The sequence below is a fragment of the Petaurus breviceps genome, unplaced genomic scaffold, assembly GCF_028583685.1.
Source record: "Petaurus breviceps papuanus isolate PSGF00001 unplaced genomic scaffold, PetGlider_PUasm1.0 88903, whole genome shotgun sequence".
NCBI lineage: Eukaryota > Metazoa > Chordata > Mammalia > Diprotodontia > Petauridae > Petaurus > Petaurus breviceps.
The window spans coordinates 110656-121224 of NW_027186983.1; the positions used below are offsets into that span (position 1 = coordinate 110656).

General features: G+C 34.7%; 1 pseudogene; it reads right to left on the reverse strand.

Moving 5' to 3' along the window:
- LOC138176418 (E3 ubiquitin-protein ligase DTX3L pseudogene) overlaps window positions 1–10321 on the reverse strand; it is a 49871-nt pseudogene extending 39550 nt beyond the window's left edge.
- Between the last annotated feature and the right edge of the window lie 248 nt (window positions 10322–10569).

A 10569-nucleotide genomic window follows, 5' to 3' on the forward strand; every position in this document is an offset into this window, starting at 1 on the left:
GGGAGGGAAGGAAGGAAGGAAGGAAGGAAGGAAGGAAGGAAGGAAGGAAGGAAGGAAGGAAGGAAGGAAGGAAGGAAGGAAGGAAGGAAGGAAGGAAGGAAGGAAGGAAGGACCATTGCCTAAATATATGTTACTCTTTGGAAAGAACTTCCAATTTGATTTAAAAAAAAACTACTGGGAAACTGGAAAACGGTCTTGTAGAAATTAGGCTAAGACTTAACCATATTTCAGAATACATTTTGAATGGATATATGACCTTATTAATAAAGATACAATAAAAATATTAGAAGAGATGAAGATTATATACCTTTCACAGTTGTAAGTAGAAGATGTGTTCTTTTTGTGTTGTTGTTTTTTTGCTTTTTGAAGGGGGGAAGGCAGGGTATTTGGGGTTAAATGACTTGCCCAAAGTCACATGGCTAGTAAGTATTAAGTGTCTGAGGCTGCATTTGAACTCATATCCTTTTGACTCCAGGGCCGGTGTTCTATTCACTGCGACACCTAGCCACCCCTGGAAGATATACTCTTAATCAAACAAGGGATAGAGGCAATTACAAAAGACAAAATAAACATCTTAGATTAAATAAAACAGAAAAGTTTCTGCATAGACAAAATGAATGCAACTTGGATAAGCAAGGAAGTAGTCAAATAGGAAAAAAAATATTTGTATCAAATTGCTCTTATAAGGCATTAGTATCCAAAATATATAAAGAATTAAATACATAAGAGAACAAGAGAGATTAACCCTTAAATAGTAAAAGAATATGAACAAACAATTCTCAAAGGAAAAATTGCAGAGTATTTACAACCACATGAAAAAAATGCTTTAAACCACTTCTCAGAAAAATGCAAATCAAAACATCCCTGAAATTCCACCTCACACCCTGAAAAGTGGCAAAATGACAAAAGATGGGAATAATTAGTGTTGGAGAGGTTGTGGGAAGTTAGGCACACTGATGAATTGCTGATAGAGATGTGAAATGGTACAATCATTTTGTTTTAAAAAATTGGAATTATGCAAAGAAAGTGACTAAAATATCTGTAACCTTTGACCCAGAAAGTCCATTAATAGGTTTATTCCTCAAGGAGGCCAATGAAAAGAAAAGTCCATCTAGAAAATATATATATATATATTTATAATACCACTTGTGGAATTACCAAAAATCTTAGAAACAAAGTAGATTTGCACCAATTGGGGGATGGCTAAACAAATTGTGATGCATGAATATAATGGAAAATTAATGCACTATTAAGAAAGTATGAACATGAATACAGAGAACTACAGAAATATCTATATGAACTGATGCAGAATTAAGTAAAGAGAGTCGAGAAAGCAATATTCACAAAAATTTCAATAATATAAATGGAAAGAGCAATCAGATATGTAAAGATTTTGTGTGTGTGTCTATGTGTACAAATTTACACACATACATACATACACATATGTATACATATAAATATATATATATGTAAAACAACAAAAAAGAAATGTGTTAAAAGAAGAGGTATTAGAATATGCTCATAATCCAACCTTTGGCAGAAGTGGGAGGTTCACAGTTGTTGCATACTGCACATATTTTCAAACTTTTTCAAGGTATTGATCAGTTGTGCTTGATATTTTCTTGTTTTTTTCTTTACTTTGCATCCATCTCACCACTGTGAAAGAGATAACAGGCTGGTAGTCAACTAATATAAAGGGTAAAGGTTTGTAGAGTACAACAGACTTTCTTTGGCCCAATAAATGTTGCAAATTGGGTGGGAGGGAGGAGATAAGATGATGACAACAATAAGATAACACATCAAAATTTGTGAGATGCAGCCAAAGGAGTGCTTAGGGGAAATTTTTTCTCTCTAAACATTTTTATCAATAAACAAGAGAAAGGGCAGGTCATTGAACTGGGCATGCAACTAAAAGAAAAATAAAACCCCCAAAATGAACAATCTCCAATTAAACACAAAAATAAAAATCCTAAAAATTAAAGGAGAGATTAAAAAAAATTAACTGACAAATAAAACTAAAAACTGGTTTTATAAAAAACTATAAAAAATTAATCATTGGTTAATTTGATTAAAAATAAAAGAAACCTAATTACCAGGACCAAAAACAAAAAAGGTGAATACTACAAATAAAGATAAAAATTAAGCAATTATTAGGAACTATTTTGGCCAATCATATGCCAACAAAACTGACAATCTAAGCAAAATGGATTAAAATTTACAAAAATGTAAATTGTACAGACTAACAGAAGAGTTTATAGAATACTTGAATAATCCTACCTTGGAAAAAGAAATCGAATGAACAACAAATTAACTCCCTAAGAAAAATCTCAAGGACCAGATAGATTTACAAGTGAATTCTTTTTTTTTTTTTTTTAAGAAATTGGGTTAAGTAACTTGCTCAAGGTTACACGGCCAGGTGTTTCTGGGTGGGTCCCAGCCCAGGATTTGATCTCCAGGTCGTCCCAACACTGGAGCCGGTGCTCTTACTTGCTGTGCTACCTGGCCGCCCCTACAAGTGAATTCTAACAAACATTTATACATTTGACAAAATAGATAAAATAGTTCTATGAAATTCCTTCTTTGATATAAATATGGTGTTGATACCTAAACCAGGAAGAGCAAAAGCAGAGAAAGAAAACTATAGACAAATTTCCCTAATGAATACTGATGTAAAAATCTTTAAAACAAAATATCAGCAAGGAGATTAGAGCAATATATTACACAGATCACACACTTAGACCAGGTCTTATTTATACCAGGAATGTAGGGCTGATTCAATATTGGGAAAACTATAAATGTAACTGAAGATATCAATAACAAAACAACAAAAATTACATGACTATATCAATAGGTATAGAGAAAAGCTTTTGGCAAAATGCACCATTTTTATTAAAAACACTAGAAAGTGCAGAATGAGTGCAGCCTTTAATAAAATGATTTACCTAAAACTTAAAACAAACATTATCTCTAAAGGGGTAAATGAAGAACCTTTTCCAATTAAGAACAAGGGTGGAGCAAGGATATCCATTATCACCACCATCATTCAGTATTGCACTAGAAATGCTAGCTACTGCATTAAAGCAGGAAAAAGAAATTGAATAGCCATAGGCAATGAGAAAACAAAATGATTATTCTTTGTAGAAGATATAACAGTATACTTAGAGACCCCTAGAGAATCCATTCAAAAACTATTTGAGGGGTAGTGAGGTCGCGCAGTGAATAGAGCACTGGCCCTGGAGTCAGGAGGATCTGAGTTCAAATTCGGTCTCAGATACTTGACACATTTACTAGCTGTATGACCTTAGGAAAGTCATTTAACCCCAATTACTTTGCCTTCCCCCTCCAAAAAATTACTAGTTGAAAGAATGAACAACTTTAGAAAGGTTCAAGAATATAAAATAAACCCCCTAAATCATCAGCATTTCTGTATTTACCCCCTCCCCCCAAAAAAAGCAGCAGGAAGGGATAGAAAGAGAACTTCCATTTAAAATAACAATTCAATATAAAATACTTGGGAGTCTTATCTGCAAGACAAACCCAGGACTATATGAACAAAACTACAAAATCTTTTTCACATAAATAAAAACAGATCTAAACAATTGGAGAAATATTAATTGCTCATAGATAGGTTGAGAGAATATTATAAAAATGGCAATTCTACCTAAATTAATTTATTTATTCATGGCCATACAAATGAAACTACCAAAGAATTATTTTATAGCTGTAGAAAAAAAATGTTTACAAAATTCATCTGGAAGAACAATAGGTCAAAAATATCAAGGGACATAATGAAAAAAAAATGTAAAGGAAGGCTGCAGAGCAGTGTCAGATTTCAAACTGTATTACAAAGCAGTAATCATCAAAATAATCTGGTAATGACTAAGAAATAGAGTAGTGAATCAGCAGAATCGATTAGGTACACAATACACAGTAGTAAATGACCATAGTAATCTTGTTTTTGATAAACCCCAAAATCTTAACTTTGGGGGCAAATCTCAGTATCTGACAAAAATTGATGGGAAAACTAGAAAGTAGTTTGACAGAAACGACTGGGACAAACATCTCACACTATATACCAAGATAAAATCAAAGTGGGTAAATAATTTAGACAAATTAGAAGAGCATGGAAAAATTTAACTGTAAGACCTATGGATAAGGAAATTGAGCCAAATTTATAAAAATACAAACCCAACTGATACGAACAAGTAATATTCAGAAGAAGAAATCAAAGCTATCAATAGGCACAAGAAAAAAATTGCTCTAATTCACTCTTGTTCACTTCCAAAGAGAGAACTGATCAACTCTTAGTGAAGACTGAAGCACACTTTTTCATTTTCTTATTTTTTCCTGATTTTTATTTTGTAACGCGGCTAGTATAGAAATGTTACACATAATGGACATAATATCACTTGCCTTCTCAACGAATAAGGGAAGGAATATATGGCAGGAAAGTATTTGGAACTCATGATAAAAAGTAAATGTAAATTTTTTTTTAATTCAGCAAAAAAAAAAACCACTGAATTCTTTCAAACTGTTAAGCAACAATTAATTTCAATACTACATACACTGTTTGAAAAAAGAGACAAAATAGATCCTACAAAATCCTTTCTATGACACAAATATGACCTTGGTAATCAAATATACAGAATCTAAAAGAGAAAGAAAATTATAGACCACTCTTTTGTTTTGTTTTGTTTGTTTGTTTTTTGCTTTTTGCAGGGCAGTTGGGGTTAAGCAACTTGCCCAAGGTCACACGGCTAGTTTTTGTGTTGTGTCTGATACCGGATTTGAACTCAGGTCCTCCTGACTCCAGGGCCAGTGCTCTACCCACTGTGACACCTAGTCCCCCCTAGACCACTTTTGGTAATGATTATTGATAAGAAAACTTTCAATAAAATATTAGAAAGTAGGCGACAGTATATATATATATATATGTATTATATACTATGATATAATATATATTATGATATAATATATACTATGATGAGGCTGCATTTATGCCAGGAATGTTGGTCTAGTTCAATATAAGGAAACTATAAATATAATTGACCATATTAATAATAAAACTCACAAAATAATATGATTATTTCAAGAGGCAGAAAACGGCTTTGATAAAATACAATAGCAATTCCTGTTTTTTAAAAAAGCATAGGAATAATTTTGAGATTTCCTTAAAATGATAAAAAGTATATCTAAAATTAAGTTCAAACAATATCTTTGATGGTAATTACCTAAGTGACTTTCCAATATGATCAGGGATTAAATAAGGATGTCCATCATTACCATTGATATTTGATATTTTACTACAAATTCAAAGCATAGAAATAAGACAATGAAAACATTTTGAAGAAATAAGCATTGTCAAAGAAAGAAACAAACTATCACTTTATGTGGATGATATGATGGTTTACAGAAGAAATCTACTAAAAAAAAAACCTAATCAAAACAATGAACAACTTTAGTAGAGCAGCGTAATGTAAAATAAACCCAGACAACTATTTAGCATTTCTGTACATTACCAATAATCCGTCAGGTGGGCTGGTCTTTGAGAAAGGTACAACTATCTTTTCTTTTGAATTTATGGAATAAAACAAGCATAACCCAGCACGATAAAAAGATGATTGTGTATGAAGCTGTAAATCTACTATGCACAATTTGCTATTCCTTTCAAATATACCACAAAATTATCATGCAAATTTCTTCACCACCCCAATGGATTCCATTAGACACAAATAGGTATACATATGTAAAATTATTCTATACATTTATATATATATATATATACATATTCCATTTATCAGTTGTTTCTCTGGATCTTTCTTCATATGTCCTTTATAGTTAATTTGAGTATTTATAACAGTCAAAATAACTCAAAAATTGTTCTTAAAACAATATTGCTGCTATTGTATACAATGTTTCCTTGGTCCTACTCATTTCACTTATCATTATTTCTTGAAAGTTTTTTCATGCTTTTCTTAAATCACTGAGCCCATAATTTCTTATAGCACAGTAGTATTCCATCACAATCATATACAACTTGCTCAGTTATTCCCTATTTGCACCACTGCAATTTCCAGTTCTTTGTTACCCCCAAAGAGAGTTGCTATAAACATTTTTTAACACATAGGTTCTTTTCCTTTTTCCCTAATTATATTAAAACACAGAACAAGTAGTGGTATTACTATGTCAAAGGGTATAGGTAGTTTACTGACTCTTTGGGCATAATTCCAATTTGTTCTCCAAAACTGCTGGATCAGTTCACAATTCCATCAACAATGAATTAATATCTCGATTTTTCCACATCCCCACCAACATCTGTCACTTTCCCATTCTATCAGCTTAGCCAATCTGGTAGGTATAAAGTGATATTTCAAGGCTGTTTTAATTTGCATTTCTCTCATCAATTATGATTTAAAGAATTTTTTACATGACTATAAATTGTTTTGATTTTTTCTTAGGAAAATAATCTGTTCCTATCCTTTGACCATTTATCAATTGGGGAATGACTCATTCTTATAGATCTGGCAAAGTCCTTTACATATTTTAGATATGAGATCTTTATCTGATAAACTGTCTATAAAAATTGAAGAATATTTACAAAAATATAGATTGCCTGGATTAGCAGAAGATGAAATAGAATATCTAAGTAGAGCTATTTTTTTTAATGAGCTATCGGGGTTAAGTAGTTACTTAACTCAACGTGCTCAAGGTTGCACGGCCAGTTATTTCTGTAAGTAGAGCTATTTTAGAAAAAGAAAATGAACAGGTCACAAGTGACCTTTCTAACAGAAAAGTACCAGGATCAGATGGATTTACAAATGAATGCTATCAAACATTTAAAAATAAACTAAATCCAATGTCAAATAAATTATTCGGAATAATAGGTAAAGAAGGGATCCTACCAAATTCCTCTTATGAAACAAATATGATACTGATACCTAAACCTGCAAGAGTAAAAATGGAAAAAAGAAAATTAAAGACCAATTTCCTTAATGAATATGGGTGCAAAAATCCTAAATAAAATGCTAGCTCAAAGATCACAACAATATATTACAAAGATTATACATTATGATTAAGTGAGATTTATACCAGGAATGTAGGGATGGTTAGATATAAGGAAAAAATATTAACATTAAGTGATTATATCAATAATAAAAAAGTTTTCTATATAGTCCAACACTCATTTTTTATAAAAAAAACTTGAAAGTTTTGACATAAATGGATTTTTCCTTAAATTGATAAAAAGCACTTATCTAAAAACATTAGCAGGCATTATTAGTAATAGGAATAAACTAAAAACCTTTCCAGTAAGATCAGGTGTGAAACAAGGATGCCTGTTGTCACCAATATTATTTGATACTGTATTGGAAATCCTAGCAGTAGCAATAAGAGGAGAACAAGAATTAGGAATCAGAAGAGGGAATGAGGTAACAACTATCTTTTACTATTCTTTTCAACTGTTCTATCCAATAGGCTGAGGGTATACTTGGGGACTATATAATTTTTAAACCAAAAGAGACACAGGGCACAACAGAGGTATTCACTTCATCTAATTTCTACCAGGGTGCTAGATTCACCCTGTCCACTAGGTACATCTGATGCTGTAATGAGTATAATTCATTATGGGATGAATTTATGGTGTAGAGTCCCCAAGGGATTCTGAGGTCAAGGTGAGTGTTCTCCTTTGTCACTACAGAAATTCTGAGATTTTAATCCTGGTACTGAATGGGGAATACCTTCTTTTTTTGGGGGGGGGGTACCAATAATTATATGCATTTCATTCACTAATATACAGCCCTGTTCATGGAACAACATCATTCACACAGGCACACAGGCATGCACACATGTACATACTTTCTAGGTTTCTTTTGTGTGTTATCTTCTTCCATTAGATTGCAAATTCTTTGAGACAGAGACTATTTTTATATCCCCAGTGCTTACCACAGTGGCTGGAATATATTAGGTGCTTAATAAATGTTTACTGACTATTAATGGGAAAAAAATAACAAATGTAGAGGCTGCAGGAAAATAGGCACCCAGAAATCATTGCTAGGAGAGATGCAAATTAGCCCAGGCCAGCGGTAGGAAACCTGCAGCCTCAAATCACATGTGGCCTTCTAGGTCCTTAGGTGAAACCCTTTTGACTAAATCAAAACTTTAGAGAACAAATCCTCTTAATAAAAGGACTTGTTCTATAAAACTTGGACTAAGTCAAAAGGCAGCACCCAAGGACCTAGAAGGGCACAAGTGGCCTCAAGGCCTCAGGTTCCCCACCCCTGGTTGAGACATGTTGGGAAGCAAGTGACAATTGTGGCCCCAAAGTTACTAACTGTGGCCCAACTGTACCACTAGGCTTGCACCACATGTGAAGCAAAGGAAAAGGAAAAGGGCCCTTATATACAAAAATTTTATACAAGTGCTTTTTGAAGTAGCCCCAAACTGGAAACTAAGGGGTTTTCCACCTATGGTGAAATAACCAAATAAATTGTGGTCTGTGAATGTAATGGCAGCATATTTTATTGTACTATAAGAAATGGATAGTGCCAGAGGAAGCAGCTGGGAAGAATTCTTAAGATCTGATACAAACTGAAGTGAGCGGGACTAGAACAGCTTACACAATGACAACATTATAGAGAGGGAAAAAAACTTTAAAAGCTTTTAGAGCCCTAATTAGTGCAGTCCAGAGAGATGTAGGTGAATCATGCTCCCCACCTCCTGACACAGAGCTGATGGCCTGAAAATCCAGAATGACACCTGCCTATTTGGACATGGACAAGATGGGAATTGGTTTTGCTAGAATATGCATATTTTTTTGTGAGGGTTTGGCCATTGTAGCTGTTGTGGGGAAGGGGGAGCCATTGAGAGGAAGAGATAATAAATGCTTGTAAAAATGAATTTAAAAAAAATTTAAATAAAAATTGTTCTTCAAAAGTCCAATTAAATTGGTTAGATGCCCTATATAGGCACCTTTTTTGTGCATTTAAGTATTTAAGATGGGGATGTGTCCGTACCTGCTGCCTCACAGAGCTCTATTAGCTCTGCCTCCATTTCAGTGAGCCTAAAAGAGGTGGGGTTTGCCACTGGGAAAGGCTTCAGAATTTTGATTAATGCAGTGACCAATTAAGATCTTAGAAGGCTGATGGTGGGGCGGGGGACCCACATCTTGACAGGTGAGGGATTATAGATGCAGAATACGACACGTTTTCAGACACAGTCAAATTGGGGATTTGTTTTGTTTGAGTATAACATTTGTTACAAAAGCTATATTTTTCTTCCTTTTTTAAAAAATGAGGTGGAGTGTGGGAGGTAGAGAAAGCAGAGATGAGGGGAAAGGAAAAACAAAAACAAAGACAATCACTAAGACATCTTAAAAAAAAAATGTGCCGATGAGAACAGAAGGCCAGAAAAAAAAAAAAAAAAAATAACAGCTTTAAAAAATAAAAAAAAAAATGAGCGGATGAAAAAAAAAGAAAAAAAAAAAAAAAAAAACATTAGCAGCTTTGAAAAATACAGATTAAATTTATTATATATATATATATATATATATATATATATAAACATAAAAAAAGCTAAGCTATAGATGGCAGAAATCAACAGGTTCATGGATAATCCTCTTTTTCTGTTATGTGATGTACATGGAAATGTTCATTTGATAGGGCGCTTCTGCAGCCCATAATAATAATAAACGTAGGAATGAATAAAATGAAAAGGTACAAAAAATAAGAGATGTTCTTTGCCCACCACCCGTCAGTCTCACCTTCGCGGCTGCGCTCCAGAGGGGCTGGGAGGGGGGGCGGGGAGCGGTCGGGCTCAGTGGAGCTGTGGTGGAGAGGGGGGGCGCCGAAGGCTCGGGGAGGGGGGAGGAAAGTAGCTGGAGGTCCTCCATCCTTCCCCACAGACAGACAGAAGCCTGCGCCCATCCAGCTGCGGATGCATCCATGGGTGAAGGCCCCGGACAGAGATCTGGGGGTGCGGGTGGGGTGGGGGGCGCCCACACCTACACGCTCCTAGGGGCTTGGGGGAGGAAAGGGGGCAAAAGGGACACCCCGCGGGGCTTTACTTACCTCCCACATCGAGGGAGCGCCTACGGGGGGAATCCAGCAGGCCCGGGTGCGGAGGGTGAGGTGGGGCGAGGAGCCTATGCAGCTGAGCTGCAGGCAGCCCCGTTTCAAAGAATGCTAGACGCCCCAGCCGGCTGAAAACCGCAGAAAGGAGGGATATGTGACGTCACCTTGAAAGGCGAGGCTTGATTCAGCCAATGAAACGCAGGTCGAAAAATGGGAGGGGGGGATGCCACCCCCGCAGAACAAATCAGGCAGTCAATCAATATTAGATGAGCTGCTTCTACGTGTCAGTCTCTGAGGAAGAGCTAGAAATCAGAAAGAACATAGGACAAATCAGAAAAAGAAGACATCATCTCATCGAATAAAATGATAAAATGACCCACCTTACTGAAATTTGCAGTATTCAGGAAAAACAATCCTGAAGTACAATTTATCTTTCCAAATACAGTATATTAATGAATAATTAAAAAAAAAAAACGGAAAGACCAAATGAAAAAATCTGGAA